Source organism: Triticum aestivum, chromosome 2B, assembly GCF_018294505.1.
Source record: "Triticum aestivum cultivar Chinese Spring chromosome 2B, IWGSC CS RefSeq v2.1, whole genome shotgun sequence".
Classification (NCBI taxonomy): domain Eukaryota; kingdom Viridiplantae; phylum Streptophyta; class Magnoliopsida; order Poales; family Poaceae; genus Triticum; species Triticum aestivum.
In genome coordinates, this window is record NC_057798.1 from 717,958,452 (window position 1) to 717,973,112 (window position 14,661).

The window sequence follows — 14,661 nt, forward strand, 5'->3', positions numbered from 1 at the left end:
CATCTCGTTGCCTTACTGCAAGCACACACCTTAGATCTCATTTCTTCCAACTTACACAACCTCGCATCAAGAACAAAGAAATGTGCACCATCCTCACAGGTTGGTTCGTAGTCTAAGGTGCATAGTAATTCCTATGTTTGAAATTCTGCAAGATTCATACTACATGGCATCCCATCCGGCTTTTTTCCTTTTCCTCGACTTCTCACATAGAAATTTGTGAAAATGACGGTACATAAGACCCATTTTACTATCCTAAACAAATATGCTAAGGATAAATATGCATGCACGATCTATATAGATAGTGCTATTATGGAATAAAATTAGCTAAAAGATATAACCGAAATTAACATGGTAATGCCATAACTCTTTTCAAGGTTACCATAACTTAAGTTTCCTTATTGTATGAAATGTCCTCTGTTTTTCAGCACTATGCAATACCAGGGCATTAGAAATTTCTGTTTACGTAGTAATAGACAAGTAGGCTTTCAACAAAAATGCTACTAGCCTACTACTCAACTATTCAGTTTCAAGAACAGAATCCCCTAGAAAAGTATCGCCCAGAATGCCATGCAAAACTGCAAGAGACAAACGAAAACTGATACAAACTACTAGTGAGAAACAGAAATACTACTTCCAGTGAAGTTTGAGATTTCATATCATCTTCATGGCCAAAATGAGAACATTCTTTCATGAAAGGTAGATGGAGGATTGCATTGAAAACTGCAATGGCCATTTTAGAACACAAAGATACAGAGTGTGCAACAATACTACTTATCGATACTTCAAAGAATTTGCAGGATTCCCTGATCTCACTTTCTTAGTTCCTATATGTGTGTTAATATGATAGGAGGAAGAACAAGCTCATAGCAGTGCGATGTTTTCTTCTCTTCTGAATGACATAATGAACATACCCATTTTCATATCGGTCTTGGTTCAAGTAAAACTGAACCTGGCGGACACTTCCCCCCTGCAAGCATTTGCATAGTCTTGAGTGAGATGGGGTGCAGCTTCCTTGTGAGGGAATATGAACTTCTCCATGAATACCTTCTCGCTGATACTGAGTGTATTATAGTAGTCCCGGTCATGATCTAGCAACCCATTTTCCTTAAGAAACTTTACAATGTAGCACCGGGGCCTAAGCCGGCCCTCTAGACTATAAGTGAGCAATGCTGGACGATAAGCAATGTATGCTGGTTCCAATCCCAACTCGGAAATAAGGAACTCGGACCTGCGCTCCAGCGATTCTTTATTCCTGGACAACACTTGTGGACACTTAGAAACAACAATGCCCACCTCAGCATCCGTCCACGTGAATGTTTTCTTCAAGAGCTCCACTTTGGCAGTGATTTTTTCTTCGCTGAGGAATGCAACAGCTTGTAATGCATGTCTGAACATCGGAGATCCTCGGGGCACACCAAGAAGACCTTTGATACACGCCACTGCTGTCCGGATGCGTTCGGTGCTGATGCTGAGCAGCAATGGCATACATATGTAGAGCCTGGTAATATCACAAGCAGCTAGCCCGCACTCGTGCAGGAAGGTGACATTGGGCTTGACCACCCGGTCGAGGTCAGACCCGAGAATGGAGCCACCCGCTCGAGGTAGGGCTCGAAGGAGGTTCTTCGAGGACCCAAAGAGGGGCAAGCAGTAATGCATCCCGGCGATGATGGATTTTTTGCAGAATTTGTCGAGCGCGAGCAAGGCGAGGCGCGCTATTTTAGAACGCGACAAGCCGAGGCCCGAGAGCCTGACGACGACGGGCGTCAGTGTTCTCTCCACGCTGGCACAGAGGAACTTTGGGTCCTTGGCGACAAGGGCGGCGACATCGGTGTTAGCAGTTAGCTAGTCTGTCTCTCACCTCTCTCCCCCCATGCGCACGTACCGCATGCGATCACCCACGATCCATGCACGTAGCCACGACCTGGCGCTCCACGCCCCTGTTGTAACCTGAGCTATATATAGGAGTGTATAGATCGGAGAGCACCCAAGGTGCAATCTCCTTTTCCCATAGCATTCTACATGGTATCAGACGCAGGGCTCATTCCTCGTCTCTGAAACCGCTTCCGCTCCCCTCTGCACCTCGTGGCCATGGCCGCTCCTCCCCCTCCCCCTCCTCCCCCACCACCGCGGCCCAACCATGCCATCGGCGGAGGTTCACTCGCCACGCCGCCCTCCTCCCAGAGCCATACCCAGACCCTCCTCACCCCCTCTGCCATCACGCGCGGGGCGCTCTTCATGCCGGATCCGACGGCCTCCTCCTCCGCGCACAACCAGCAGCCCGTCTCTCCTCTCGCCGGAGTTTACATCAACTAGCACATTCCCATCGTGCTCATGCTCAACCCGCCCAACTTCTCCCATTGGTGCACTCTTTTCGAGGTCACGTTCGCCAAGCACGCCATCACTGACCACATCGCTGGCCCGGCACGGCCCCATGACCCATCCTGGGCGCAGGACGACGCCCACGTCCTCACCTGGCTGTACAACTGCGTCAGCACGGAGGTCTTCGGGCTCATTCACCAGCGCGGCGCCACTGCCGCTGCCGTCTGGGAGTCCATCTTCACTCTCTTCCTCGAGAACACGGAGCATCAGGTGGTGTTTCTCTCCACCGAATTTTGCTGCATCGAGCAAGGTTCCTCGTCCATCCTCTCCTTCTTCGCACGGCTCAAGGACTGCGCCGACCGCCTCGCCGAGCTCGGCGCGCCCATCATCGACCGCGATCAGGTGCTCAACATGTTCCGTGGACTTCACCCACGTTTTCGCTATGCGGTGCCCATCCTGACGATGCAGACACCGTTCCCGACCCTGCTGCACTGCTGTGCCTTCCTGCTAAGGAGAGCGGTCTCTCTGCCAACGGCAACACTGAGACCGCGCTGCACGCTGCACGCGTCCCGGCCAACAACAACAATCCGGGTGGCGGCGGCGGTGGCGGCGGCCCTGGGAACGGCCCTCCACGCGGCGGAGGTGGGCGCTACAAGGGCAAGGGGAAGGGCAACAACTCCGGCGGGGTTCAGTCGTCCCACTCCGGCGAGGGTGGGCACGCTCAACACCCTCCCGCTCCTGCAGCTGCGCCGTGGACAGGCATGGTTCACGCCTGGCCGATGCCATGGCGCCCACATGCCCCAGGAGCGGGCATCATCAGCCCTCGTCCTGGCGGGAGTATGCCGTTTGCGGGCACTGCCTCGCACCACGCTGCCGGTCCGAGCGCTACGGGCGCTCCGGGCATCCCTGCGACTGCGCCTCCCGTGGTATGGCAGCACGGTGCTGTGCCTACCCATGTTGGGGAACGTAGCAGAAATTCAAATTTTTCTACGCATCACCAAGATCAATCTATGGAGATTCTAGCAACAAGAGAGAGAGGAGTGTATCTTGATACCCTTGAAGATCGTGATGCGGAAGCGTTACAAGAACATTGATGATGGAGTCGTACTCGCGATTCAAATCGTGGAACATCCGATCTAGCGCCGAAAGGACAGCGCCTCTGCGTTCAACACACGTACTTCCCGGGGACGTCTCCTCCTTCTTGATCCAGCAAGGAGAGAGGAGAAGTTGAGGGAGAACTCCGGTAGCACGACGGCGTGGTGGTGGTGGAGCTCGTGGTTCTCCGGCAGAGCTTCGCTAAGCACTACGGAGGAGGAGGAAGTATTGGAGGAGGGAGGGCTGTGCCAGGGGAAGGGTGTGGCTGCCCTCCCACCCCCTCACTATATATAGGGGGAAGGGGAGAGAGGGGGCCGGCCCCTCTAGATGGATCTAGAGGAGGGGGCGGCGGCCAAGGGAAACCCTAGATGGGATTGGGCGCCCCCACCCCCTAGGAAACTTGCCCCGCAAGCCGGGAGGGGTGGCTGGCCTAGGGGAGGCGCCCCAACCTCTCTAGGTTATGTGAGATGGGGTGGGAGGGGCGCTCAGCCCCTTAGTGGGCTGATGTTCCCCCTCCCCTTGGCCCATAAGGCCCCCAACGCTTGCCGGGGCCTCCGAAACCCCTTTCGGACACGCTGGTCATCACCTGGTACCCCCGGAGCAATTCTGGACTCCAATACCCTTCGTCCAATATACCGACCTTCACCTCCAGACCATTCTGAAGCTCCTCGTCATGTCCAGGATCTCATCCGGGACTCCGAACAACCTTCGGTAACCACATACTATTTCCCATAACAACTCTAGCGTCATCGAACCTTAAGTGTGTAGACCCTACGGGTTCGGGAACCATGCAGACATGACCGAGACATTCTCCAGCCAATAACCAACAGTGGGATCTGGATACCCATGTTGACTCCCACATGTTCCATGATGATCTCATCGGATGAACCACGATGTGGGGGATTCAATCAATCCTGTATACAATTCCCTTTGTCAATCGGTATGTTACTTGCCCGAGATTCGATGGTCGGTATCCCAATACCTCGTTCAATCTCGTTCCCGGCAAGTCACTTTACTCGTTTTGTAATGCATGATCCCGTGACTAACTACTTAGTCACAATGAGCTCATTATGATGATGCATTACCGAGTGGGCCCATCGATACCTCTCCATCATACGGAGTGACAAATCCCAGTCTCGATTCATGCCAACCCAACAGACACTTTCGGAGATACCTGTAGTTCACCTTTAATTTATAGCCACCAAATTACGTTGTGATGTTTGATACACCCAAAGCATTCCTATAGTATCCGGGAGTTGCACAATCTCATGGTCTAAGGAAATTATACTTGACATTGGAAAAGCTTTTAGAAAACGAACTACACGATCTTGTGCTATGCTTAGGATTGGGTCTTGTCCATCACATCATTCTCCTAATGATGTGATCCCGTTATCAATGACATCTAATGTCCATGGTCAGGAAACCATAACCATCTATTGATCAACGAGCTAGTCAACTAGAGGCTCACTAGGTACATGTTGTGGCCTATGTATTCACACATGTATTACAGTTTCCAGTTAATACAATTACAACATGAACAATAGACAATTATCATGAACAAGGAAATATAATAATAACCATTTTATTATTGCCTCTAGGGCATATTTCCAACAGTCTCCCACTTGCACTAGAGTCAACAATCTAGTTCACATCACTATGTGATTGTAATGAATCCAACGCCCATGGTGTTTGATCATCTCTTGCTTGTGAGAGAAGTTATTAGTGAACGGGTCTGAACCTTTCAGATCTGTGTGTGCTTTACAAATCTCTATGTCATCTTGTAAATGCAGCTTCCATGCGCTACTTGCAGCTATTCCAAACAACTGCTCTACTATACGAATCCGGTTTACTACTCAGAGTCATCCGGATTAGTGTCAAAGTTTGCATCGACATAACCCTTTACAACGAACTCTTTTACCACCTCCATAATCGAGAAAATTCCTTAGTCAACTAGTTACTAAGGATAAGTTTGACCTCTGTCATGCGATCCTATTCCTGGATCACTCTTGTACCTCTTGATTGACTCATGGCAAGGCACACTTCAGGTGCGGTACACAGCAAAGCATACTGTAGAGCCTACGTCTAAAGCATAGGGGACGACCTTCGTCCTTTCTCTCTCTTCTGTCGTGGTCAGGTCTTGAGTCTTACTCAATACTCACACCTCATAACACAGCCAAGAACTCCTTCTTTGCCGATCTATTTTGAACTCCTTCAAAATCTTGTCACGGTGTGTATTCGTTTGAAAGTACTATTAAGCGTTTTTGATCTATCCTTATAGATCTTGATGCTCAATGTTCAACTAGCTTATTGCAGGTTTTCCATTGAAAAACACTTTTCAAATAACCCTATATGCTTTCCAGAAATTCTACATCATTTCCGATCAACAATATGTCAACAACATATACTCATCAGAAATTCTATAGTCCTCCCACTCACTTCTTTGGAAATACAAGTTTCTCATAAACTTTGTATAAACCCAAAATCTTTGATCATCTCATCAAAGCATATATTCCAACTCCGAGATGCTTACTCCTGTCCTTAGAAGGATTGATGGAGCTTTGCATACTTGTTAGCATCTCATAGGATTGACAAAACCTTCTGGTTGTATCATATACAACCTTTCCTCAAGAAAATTGTCGAGGAAACAATGTTTTGACACCCTATCTGCATGATTTCATAAATAATGCAGTAACTACTAATATAATTCCAACCGACTCTTAGCACCGCTACGAGTGAGAAAGTCTCATCGCAGTTAACTCCTTGAACTTGTCGGAAAGCATCTTAGCGACAAGTCGAGCTTTCTTAATGGTGACACTTACCATCATTGTCCGTCTTCCTTTTTAAAATCCATCTGTAACCAACAGCCTTACGACCATCAAGTAGTTCTTCCAAAGTCTATAATTTGTTTTCATACATGGATCCTTTCTCGGATTTTATGGCCTCGAGCTAGTCGTCGAAATCCGGGCCCACCATCGCTTCTCCATAGCTTGTAGGTTCATTGTTGTCTAGCAACATGACCTCCAAGACAGAATTACTTACCACTCTGGAGTAGTACGTATCCTTGTCGACCTACAAGTTTTGGTAGTGACTTGATCCTAAGTTTCATGATCAATATCATCAGCTTCCACTTCAATTGGTGTAGGCGCCACAGGAACAACTTCCTGTGCCCTGCTACACACTAGTTGAAGTGACTTCAATAACCTCATCAAGTCTCCACCATCCTCCCACTCAATTCTTTCGAGAGAAACTTTTCCTCAAGAAAGGACCCGATTCTAGAAACAATCCCTTTTGCTTCCGGAACTGAGACAGGAGGTATACCCAACTGTTTTTGGGTGTTCTATGAAGATGCATTTATCCGCTTTGGGTTCGAGCTTATCAGCCTGAAACTTTTTCACATAAGCATCGCATCCCCAAACTTTTAAGAAACGACAACTTAGGTTTCTCTAAACCATAGTTCATACAATGTCGTCTCAACGGAATTGCGTGGTGCCCTATTTAAAGTGAATGCGGTTGCCTCTAATGCCTAACCCATAAACGATAGTGGTAATTCGATAAGAGACATCATGGTATGCACCATATCCAATAGGGTGCAGTTATGATATTCGGACACACCATCACACTATGGTGTTCCAGGCGGTATTAGTTGTGAAACAATTTCCACAGTGTCTTTATTGTGTGCCAAACTCATAACTCGGATATTCATCTCTATGATCATATCATAGACATTTTATCCTCTTGTCACGACAATCTTCAACTTTACTCTGAAATTACTTGAACCTTTCAATAATTCAGACTTGTGTTTCATCAAGTAAATATACTTAGAATCTACTCAAATCATCTGTGAAGTAAGAACATAACGATATCCACTGCATGCCTCAACATTCATTGGACTGCACACATCAAAATGTATTACTTCCAACAAGTTGCTTTCTTGTTCCATCTCACTGAAAACGAGGACTTTCAGTCATCTTGCCCATGTGGTATGATTTGCATGTCTCAAGTGATTCAAAATCAAGTGAGTCCAAACGATCCATCTGTATGGAGTTTCTTCATGCATATATACCAATAGACATGGTTCGCATGTCTCAATCTTTCCAAAAACGCGTGAGTCCAAACATCCATCAACATGGAGCTTCTTCATGCGTTTTATACCAATATGACTCAAATGGCAGTGCCACAAGTATGTGGTACTATCATTACTATCTTATATCTTTTGGCATGAACATGTGTATCACTAGATCGTGATTCAATAAACCATTCATTTTAGGTGCAAGACCATTGAAGGTATTATTCAAATAAACATAGTAACCATTATTCTCCTTAAATGAATAACCAAATTACGATAAACATAATCCAATCATGTCTATGTTCAACGCAAACACCAAATAACAATTATTTAGGTTTAGCACCAATCCCGATGGTAGAGGGAGTGTGCGATGTTTGATCACATCAACCTTGGAAACACTTCCAACACATATCGTCATCTCACCTTTATCTAGTCTCTGTAGCCTTTTATTTCGAGTTACTAACACTTAGCAACCGAGCCGGTATTTATTACCTTGGTGCTACTAGGAGTACTAGTAAAGTACACATTAATATAATGTATATCCAAAATACTTCTGTCGACCTTGCCAGCCTTCTCATCCACCAAGTATCTAGGGTAGTTCTGCTTCAGTGACCGTTCCCCTCATTACAGAAGCACTTAGTCTCGGGTTTGGGTTCAACCTTGGGTTTCTTCAGTAGAGCAGCAACTGATTTGCCGTTTCATGAAGTATCCCTTCTTTCCCTTTCCCTTCTTGAAACTAGTGGTTTTACTAACCATCAACAATTAATGCTCCTACTTGATTTCTACTTTCGCGGTGTCAAACATCCTGAATTGCTCAAGGATCATCATGTCTATCCCTGATATGTTATAGTTCATCACGAAGCTCTAATAGCTTGGTGGCAGTGACTATGGAGAACCATCACTATCTCATGTGGAAGATAACTCCCACTCGATTCAAGCGATTGTCGTACTCAGACAATCTGAGCACATGCTCAACAATTGAGCTTTTCTCCCTTAGTTTGCAGGCTTAAGAAACTTGTCAAAGGTCTCATACCTCTTGACGTGGGCACTAGCCTGAAATCCCAATTTCAGTCCTTGGAACATCTCATATGTTCTGCAACGTTTCAAAATGTCTCCCGGTGCCTCAATTCTAAATCGTTTAACATTACGCGCTGAACTATCACGTAGTCATCAAAACATGTATGTCAGATGTTCGCAACATCCACAGATAACGCTCGAGGTTCAGCACATTGAGCAGTGCATTAAGGACATAATCCTTCCGCACAGTATTTGAGGACAATTCTCAGTTTACGGACCCAGTCCGCATAATTGCTACTGTCAACTTTCAACTAAATTTTCTCTAGGAACATATCTAAAACAGTAGAACTAATGCGCAAGTTACGACATAATTTGCAAAGACCTTTTGACTATGTTCATGATAATTAAGTTCATCTCATCAAATTATTTAATGAACTCCCACTCAGATAGACATCCCTCTAGTCATCTAAGTGATACATGATCCGAGTCAACTAGGCCGTGTCCGATCATCACGTGAGACGGACTAGTCATCATTGGTGAACATCTTCATGTTGATCGTATCTACTATACGACTCATGTTCGAACTTTCAGTCTCTTGTGTTCCGAGACCATGTCTGTACATGCTAGGCTCGTCAAGTCAACCTAAGTGTTTTGCATGTGTAAATCTGGCTTACACCCGTTGTACGTGAACGTTAGAATCTATCACACCCGATCATCACGTGGTGCACTACTAAGAAAAGGGCTATAGATAGGATTGATACTAATGGCGCACCAGGTAAGCAGTGCGCCACTACTATATACTAATGGCGCACCGGTTGTTGATGCGCCATTAGTGTGGAAGACACTAATGGCGCACCGTACACTCGGTGCGCCACTAGTATTAATTTTTTTCCATTTTTCCATACATACTAATGGCGCATCGGGTCGAAGTGCGCCATTACTAGTTCTAACTAGTAATGGCGCACCTGGCAGGCAGTGCGCCATTAGTATATATATATATTTACTTTTTTGCAAAACTACTAATGGCGCACCGTGTCACAGTGCGCCATTACTAGTTTAAACAACTAATGGCGCACTTTTCCACAGTGCGCCATTAGTATATATATTTTCTTTTTTTACTTTTCTGCAAAACTACTAATGGTGCACCACCTACAGGTGCGCCATTAGTAACCAGGGTTACTAATGGCGCATTTGCTGGTGGTGCGCCATTAGTAACCTGGGACCCCAACAAGATATTTTGGACAGCCACATACCTACCCACTCACTTTCCCCACTTCATTCCCTCCACCTCCTTCTCCAAGCTTTCGGCTGCCTCCTCCTCCTCACCTCATTTCCACCATAGATTCATCAAAATTAAGTGGTGAAATTACCTTTTTTTGATAGGTAAGTAAGGGGAAAGCTATCTTCATGATGTAGATCTACTTGTTTTCTCCCTAGCTCGCTCCAACAATGTGCACATGCACTTTTTGTGGCCTAGCTAGATCTATGTATGTTTGTGGTGCTGCATATATGTTTGTGTTTGCAGGTACCAGTATTTGAAATGCGATAGTTGCCAATATTTTGCCGGAATGTTGATTCATTTCCGTTTCGGCGAGAATTTTGGCACTATGCATTCTTTTTGGTCCTATTTTTAGGGAAGGTCATGCCAAATTTTTTCTTGGTTCTAAAATATCGTTTTGCTCTACCTCGCAGGCCACCATGGTCCGCACGATGATTGAAGGCATCGTGAATAGGTTTTTGAGCTCCGCGAAGGCCGAGATGCTTCAAAAGAACGAGACGGAGATAAGATGTCCGTGTCGAAGATGTAAGCTGAAGAGCCTTATTGCGGACCCGGATTCCGGGCAGGTGCGGGACCACCTGCTCTTGCGTGGTTTCATGGATGGCTATTGGTGGCAAGGTGATGAAGATGACTATGAAGTCGTCCATGGGGGGGGGGGAGAAATGAGGAAGGGCAACAAGACAAGTACCACCGCGGCGAGGGCGGGCGAGAAGACGAAGAATCTCCAGGACATGATCACGGCGGTGATGCTGTACACAGTCATCATGTAGAAGATGTCATACATGATGATGAGGAAGATCAAGACGAAGGGCATGATCATGAAGATGAAGATGCCGGAGCAGACGATGATGGAGGCTGGGTGCAGGACCCTCATATTCAAGAGCTGCTTCTCAAGCAGACGGATAACGCAAGAGCTGCCGCCTGAGAGAAAGCCAAGCTGGATCAACTGGAGATAGATGCAGTTACTCCATTGTATGAAGGATGCAGGCCCGAGGATACCCGCCTGAAAGTAACGCTCATGGCTCTGGAGATGAAGGTAAAACACAAAATGACCGACGCATGCTTCAACGAGAACATGTCATTCTGGAACGAATGTCTTCCCAAGGGGAACAAGTGCCCGACCAGTTTCGAGGAGGCGAAGAAAATCGTATGTCCTCTGGATTTACCGCACGTGAAATACCATGTGTGCATGAACAATTGCATCATTTATCGGGACGAGCATGCGGAGTCTACCATCTGTCCGGTGTGCGGCGTCACTCGATACAAGAAGAGGAAGAAAGCTCCTCGAAAATTGGTGTGGTACTTTCTGATCACTCCTCGTCTGCAGCGGTATTTCGCGGACCCTAAGGTAGCAAAGCTCCTGCGTTGGCACGCGGATAGGGAGGAGAAGAAGCGGGAAGATGACGGAAATGATCCAGAGATAAATAAAAAAGACAAGATGCTGAGTCACCCTAAGGATGCGAGCCAGTGGCAAGCGTTGAACTTCGAATACCCAGAATTTGGGAAGGATCCAAGGAACATCGTGCTGGGCGCGAGCACCGATGGAGTCAATCCATTTGGAAGCCAGAGAAGCACACATAGCAGCTGGCCTGTGTTTGTGTGGATGTAAAACCTTCCCCCCTGGTTGTGCATGAAGAGGAAGTACATTCACATGAGTATGCTAATTGAAGGGCCGAAACAACCAGGGAACGACATCAATCTGTATCTGGGGCTGCTGAAGGAGGAGCTAGACACACTGTGGAAAACGCCAGCCAATACGTGGGACGCCGCAGAGAAAGAATATTTCCCTATGAGAGCTGCACTGCTCACGACGGTGCACGACTATCTCGGTTACGGATATCTCGCGGGGCAGGTAGTCCACGGATTTTCTGGATGCGTAAGGTGCATGGATGACACAACGTATCGCCAGCTAGATAGAGATCCCGGGTCTTCAAAAACCATGTTCATGGAACATCGAAGGTGGCTTCACGACGATGACCCGTGGAGGAAACGCAAGGATCTGTTCGATGGTGAAACCGAACCCTGAAAACGCCCGTGTACGAGGAGCGGCGAGGAAATAGACGAGCTGTTGAAAAATTGGAAAGACTGCCCACTGCTGGGAAAGAAGCAAAAGGCGCCAGAGCCGGGAAATAAGCGAAAGGCGCCAGAGCCGCTGCTGAAGCTATGGAAAACGAGGTCTGTTTTCTGGGACTTGTCGTACTGGAAGATCCACCATGTGCCTCACAGCCTTGATGTCATGCATATCACGAAGAACATGTGCGAGAGTCTGCTTGATACCCTGCTCAACATGCCAGAGAGGACCAAATATGGGCCGAAAGCAAGGGCAGACTTGAAATCAATGGGCATCAGGCAGGAGCTTCACGCTAATAATAATGATGATGATGAGGCGAAGCAGGACACAGAAAGTCATCGCAAAGGCAAAAAGGCCAAGAAGACCGGAAATGACTACCCTCCCGCGTGCTTCACTCTAAGTCAGGAGGAGATCGAGTAGTTTTTCACCTGCCTCCTAGGAGTAAAACTTCCTTACGGTTATGCAGGGAAGATAAGCAGATACCTACACCCAGCGAAGCAGAAGTTCAGTGGGATGAAGTCTCACGACTGTCACGTGCTGGTGACGCGGATACTTCCAGTTGTAATCCGTGGGATCATGGACGCGCACGTCCGTGAAACGCTATTTGGCCTATGCAACTTTTTCGATGTCATCTCTTGGAAGTCCATTGGCGTGAGGCAACTCAGAAGGCTACAGGAAGAGATCGTGGTGATACTATGCGAGCTTCAGATGTACTTCCTGCCCGCATTCTTCGACGTTATGGTGCATCTGCTGGTCCATATCGTGGAGGATATCATCCAACTCGGGCCGACGTTCCTGCACAACATGATGCCGTTCGAAAGGATGAATGGTGTCATCAAAGGATACGTTCGAAACATGTCATGTCCAGAGGGAGGTATAGCCACGGGCTTTCTGACCGAAGAGTGCATCTCCTACTGCACGAATTATCTAGGCATCGAGAACCCCGTTGGTCTGTCCGTCAACAGGCACCTCGGCAGGCTCGCTGGATGGGGTCACCGTGAGGGTCGCCGCGAAATGCATGTCGACTTAGAGGGTCGACTCGCGGACTTTGAAAGAGCAAACCTAGTCGCGCTACAACACATAGACGTGGTTGATCCTTGGGTGGTAGAGCACAAAACCTTTATTGAGAACATGTACAATGACTGAGGCCAACAGAGGACGAACAGAGATATAATCAAAGAGCACAACTCATGTTTCACGCGTTGGTTCAAGCAGAAGCTTCTATCGTACCCTTTACATGAGGATTCTTCCGCGGAAGAACAACTCATATTCGCCTTGTCACAGGGCGCCGAGCACAACCTGATGACCTATGAGGTGGACGATATCAACGGCTACACATTCTACACCGAGAACAAGGACATGAAGAGCGATGGTTATGATAACTCCGGGGTAACAATGGAATCCTACACCGGCAACGACAAGGACAGATACTACGTAAGGATTGAGGAGATCTGGGAGCTGACTACGCTGGAGAGAAGGTCCCGATGTTCCGTGTCAGATGGGCCAAGAGCGTCCTAAAAGAAGACCGGTATTTCACCACCATGGTTATACCCGAAGCCAAATCCAAGACCGCGGGTGTAAACGTCACCGCGAAAAATGAGCCATGGGTACTGGCTTCCCAAGTGGACCAATGCTTCTTCATTACCGACCCGCCAAAGCCCAGTCGTGTTGTCGTGAGGAGAGGAAAAAGGAAGATCATCGGAATGGATGGAGTAGCCAATGAGCAAGACTTCTACAAGTACGGCGACCCGAAGATCGAACATGACGATGACGATGAAGTAGCACCACACACCACAAGAAGAAGCAGGACCACCCTACATAAAGGACGTCCGTTCCACAGAAGAACTCCATTTGCGAAAAAGAAGGGCAAGAAGATTGTAACAGATAGCTAGCTAAGATCGATTGTATTTAAATCGTAGTCTTCATTTCTCGATTGTATTTCATGGGCACTTTTTGATATCATGAATATTTCTAAATTTCATGGGCAGTTTTTGAATTCATGAGGACACTTGATCTCGATCTCCCTCCATCTCGATCTCGATTCCCCCTCCATCTCGATCTCGATCCCACCCGCACCCTCCCCCGCTAGCTCCACCGCCGCCGATGACCCACCGCAACCCTCCCCCGCTCCACCGCCGCTGACGAGAACCCGCCCCCCGCACCCTCGCCCGCTCCACCGCCGCCAACGGGCACCCCCCGCACCCTCCCCCGCTCCACCGCCACCGCCGATGATATTTTCAAGTAACAAATTTGAACATATTTAAAAAAAAATTATTACTGTTTTTATAAAAAATATTACCGTTATGATTTAAGCAAGTTTAAACATATTTAAACACAAATAAATATCAAACAAGACTTAAAATGCATAAAAAAATTTTGGGGAGCCTGGGAATCGAACCCAGGACCTCCTGGTGTGTGTGCTGCATACTGACCACTCAGGCTAGTCGGCAGGTTCTGTTGTAGATAGGGTTAGGTGGTATATAACCTGACAAGTCGGGCTAGATTAAATTACTTATGGCGCACCCCTCGGTGGTGCGCCATTGCTATGGATGTACTTATGGCGCACCCCTGGGTGGTGCGCCATTGCTAAGCCTCCCCCCACACTAAAATCCCCAATCCCTCCCCTGCCTCATCTCACCCGCGCCTGACTACCACCGACCACCACTTCCCTCGTGCTCGCCGTCCCCGACCGTGCTCGCTTCCAACGCCCCCTCCTCGAGCCGAGCGCCACCTCCCTCACCGTCCCCCCTCCGCCCGCGCCCGCGCCCTCGCCGTCCCCCTCCCCCCGCGGCCCCGCCTGCGTCAACCTCCCTC

The 14,661-nt window shown here is 47.8% G+C and overlaps 1 pseudogene; it reads right to left on the reverse strand.

Annotated features, from left to right (window-relative positions):
* Positions 1 to 933: 933 nt before the first annotated feature.
* Positions 934 to 14,661, reverse strand: part of LOC123039478 (transcription termination factor MTERF6, chloroplastic/mitochondrial-like) — a 28,245-nt pseudogene continuing 14,517 nt past the window's right edge.